Source organism: Macaca fascicularis, chromosome 5 (genome assembly GCF_037993035.2).
Source record: "Macaca fascicularis isolate 582-1 chromosome 5, T2T-MFA8v1.1".
In the NCBI taxonomy this organism is placed as follows: Eukaryota; Metazoa; Chordata; class Mammalia; order Primates; family Cercopithecidae; genus Macaca; species Macaca fascicularis.
In genome coordinates, this window is record NC_088379.1 from 70,039,174 (window position 1) to 70,043,370 (window position 4,197).

The 4,197-nt window shown below is 30.0% G+C and overlaps 1 non-coding gene across 1 annotated transcript; it reads left to right on the forward strand.

Annotated features, from left to right (window-relative positions):
• Nucleotides 1-3,715: 3,715 nt before the first annotated feature.
• Nucleotides 3,716-3,822, forward strand: LOC123573859 (U6 spliceosomal RNA). Its single transcript, XR_006698572.2, has one exon. It is a non-coding gene; the product is annotated as a U6 spliceosomal RNA (small nuclear RNA).
• The last annotated feature ends 375 nt before the right edge of the window (nt 3,823-4,197 follow it).

Below are 4,197 nucleotides of genomic sequence, written 5' to 3' on the forward strand. Positions count from 1 at the left end.
CAAAGGACACGAACTCATCCTTTTTTATGGCTGCATAGTATTCCATGGTGTACATGTGTCACATTTTCTTAATCCAGTCTGTCACTGATGGACATTTGGGTTGATTTCAAGTCTGCTATTGTGAATAGTGTTGCAATAAACATACGTGTTCATGTGTCTTTATAGCAGCATGATTTATAATCCTTTGGGTATATACCCAGTAATGGGATGTCTTTGGGTCAAATGGTATTTCTAGTTCTAGATCCTTGAGGAATCGCCACACTCTTTTCCACAATGTTTGAACTAGTTTACAGTCCCACCAACAGTGTAAAAGTGTTCCTATTTCTCCACATCCTCTCCAGCACCTGTTGTTTCCTGATTTTTTAGTGATTGCCATTCTAACTGGTGTGAGATGGTATCTCATGGTGGTTTACATAAACTATATGTGTAATTTTTTTTTTTTTTTTTTTTTTAATTTCCCTACCCTCTCACTACTGCCATCAGGTATATATAATCTTTTATCAAGACTGGTCGGCATTTTGATGTATTGTAAAAAAACACTTTCAATAATTTTATGGATATTAAAAATAGTTTTGAATTTTTATTTTCAGATAAATGGCAATGCTTAGAAGACTTGCTCCTTGGATCCTAGGTACACTCTTTCAGAGCTATGATAACAACAACAATAATAATAGCTAAAATTTGTTCAGCACTTCGTGTGTGTCAGGAACTGTGCTAAATACTACTGATATATGAGAAGTTAATATTTGTAGGTATGAAGTGAGGTTTTTGCCAAACAGCTACCTTATTTTAATCATCCAGAATTCTAGGGGAAGAATAATGCACTAAAAATCAGATAAGGTATTTTTGCATTTCAAAAACTTACTTTTGTGTTTTGTTATTTCAGGTTTGTTGCTGTTGTTCTTAATCTACTGTAGAAGGGCACAGGACATTAATTTTTTGCCTTTAGCAACAGGTTATGAAGAGTGGATGTAAAGAAAACATCTCATTTTTCCTTCAAATTAGATATATTAAAGGGATTAAGGGAAGAAGAACTAACAAACACATTGAGTGAGTGTAAGAATAAAAATATCAGAACTGGAAGAATAATATTATAGAAATGGAGTCAGCAGAGGCATGCTCTACCCAGGTCCTAGGCTCTATTTTCCTTAGACAAGAGTGGACACATGAAGGCCATCTAGAGTCAAACAGGAGATACTGCATTTATAACCAGAGTGAAAATCTGCAGTGTATTTCTTTCCATATGGTCTCAGATGAGAATTTCCCATTAAAGTCAACTTTCATACATTTCATGATGAATCTAGAACAAAAATCAAATTCAAACTGAGGTTCTTGTATCACCACCACAACTACAAAAAAAATGGAAGAAATTGAGGATAAATAAAAAATGTAAAGCTCTAGATATTGTGTTATGGAGGCACTTGAGGCTTAGCTGAAGACTATAACTTTAAAGGAAGAAAGAAAACTCAAATCACAAAATATTTTACTTTAAAGTGGAGTTCTTTTTAACACCTGTAAACTACATGCTGTAAATATACTTAATCACCATTTAAATAGAATTCATATGCCTGAGTAAGGGAGGTTGTCCATGGTTGTATTTCTTCTATATTAAATTTAATACTTTGAAACCTAATACAGAATAATGATAGTATTTAATAATGATCCGAGTAACTAACCATGAAACTTAATCATAATTAAGAAGTAGCTATATGTGTTGCTGCAGCAGTAAGGAGTTAGAAAATTCAAACATTTAATTACATTGTCAAATTCCTTTATATGTCCAACAATGACAGTGGTATAATTAAATATATGTCATTTTATGTGATTTTAATAAAATCAATTATTCTGAAATTTCTTTATGAAGATACATTCAAATGAAAAAGTTAAAAATTCACTTAATAATTCTGACATTTAGTAATCTAACATTTCTAATCTTGGAATCTGTTCTGCAAACTTAGCTATGGTTAAAAATAAAAGAGATATGCAGTTAAATAAGAATTCCAATAAAAAGAGCTCATCATTCTTATTAAGTTTAAACAACATATTTTATGCAATTTTATTAATGTAATATTATATTATCAGTGCTTTATTAAGAATGATACTATAAAATAGGTAAATTGATAGTGAAATTTCATGGGAGAATCTTGCTGAGTTTGGGGGATTTTTTGCTTATTTTTAGAAATTATTTTTTTCTTTCTTTCTTTTTTTTTTTTTTTCTATTTTAAAACCTAATATTGAGGACAGACTTAAAAGTCCAAGAATAACATGATTTATACCATATGCCTTGTGGAAGTTTATAATATAGCCATAAAAATCTTTATTAATTTTAAATATTACCTATATATTTATTTCTATGAAATAAACCCACAAATATTTTAAATACTTTAATTAAACTTATAGGCTAGAAAGAATGAAAGGTGGAGATGAGGAAAAAAAAACAACAATCCCATTAACAACTAGTGAACTATTTCAGTTTGTCTGTAAAAATCACATGGAAATACAGGACTGTGTCATGAAACAATTTTGTTAGATACATTCATGAGTTATTTATACTTATGTGGATATGACTTATGAAATAGATCTCATGAAATATTAAATGAATGATTTAAAAGTATTAATATTAAGTTCTTTCTATTATTATCAGTAAGTATAAACATGAACATGTTTGAGATACTTTCTAGCATATATTAAAATATGCTAGAATGATTAAGAACATAGGCTTTGGAATAAAGCATTTCTAGATTAAAATGTGCATCTCAAACTCTGTTCAATTTCTAGCCTTTGTAAACCACATTTACTTCTTAAAAAAGCCTAAGTTTCTTGTTGAAGGCTACTATATAATTTTTTTAAATGAGCAAAAGCTAGTTTAAACTTAGAGTTTCAATACATGGTTGTTATGTTATCATTTAATAAGAGGTGAGACAAATTATGCATAAAAATATTAAAATTAAAATTTGAACTACCATATGATCCAATCATCCCACTTCTGTGTATATAGCTAAAAAAATAAAATCGAGGTATCAAAGAGATATCTGCACCTCCATGTTTATTACAATATTATTCACAATAACCAAGAATGGAAACAACCTAGGCATCTGCCCATAGATAAACTGAGAATGAAAATGTGTATATATACATAATAAGATAATTTTTATCCATAGAAATAAAAAAAACGTCATTTGTGGTAACATGCATGATCCCGGAGGACATCATGCTAAGTGAAATAAGCCAGATGTAAAAAGACAAATACAGTGGGATATCACTTATGTGTAGGATCTAAAAATGTTAAACTCATAGAAACAGAGAGTAGAACAATGATTGTCAGAAACTGGGGCATGAGGAAAATGGGGAGATGATGGTCAAAGGGTGTAAACTTATAGTTGTAAGATGTCTACATTTTGGAGATCTAACGGACAAATATTCACAATCATAATACTGTATTATTTACTTGAAATTTACTAAGAAGGTAGATCTTGTCTTCTTACAACACACACGTGCAAAGAGTAATTGCAATGTTGAATATGTTGGTTATTTCAATTGTAATAATAGTTATACGAAGCATAAGTATATAAAATCATCTTGTTGTACATCTTGAGTATATACAATTTTTGTCAATTACACCTTAATATAACCACATCTAAACAAAAGGATGTCAAAGAGTCACAAGCTTTTAGGATAAACTAACTTTTAAAAATAAAAATAAATAGAATTTGTCGTGCTCACTTCGGCAGCACATATACTAAAATTGGAACGATACAGAGAAGATTAGCATGGCCCCTGCACAAGGATGACACGCAAATTAGTGAAGCGTTCCATATTTAAAAAAAAAAAAAAAAAAGAATTTGTCTAAGTTTATTAGAATATCTGCAATTGTGAAATTTAAGAGAGAGGGTAACAAGAAATAAGTCTGCATAAACAAAAATAATTCAATGCATTTGAAGGACATAAAAGTCCTGAGTAAGTTAAGAGTGATCCACAGGTATAGGATAGTGCCTGCTTCGTGGTACACTTTTTCTAAATCTTGAAATGCAGCAATAAATAAAAGTTATATTCTAATGAAGACAGCCAGGAACAAAAAGTGAACAAATAAACACATTTGAAGTCATAGAAACTACAAGTAGTAAGTATAGAGGTGCAATTAGAAAAAGGGTTATGGGGAATAATATTATTTTACATTGATTAGGCAGAAAAGATAGT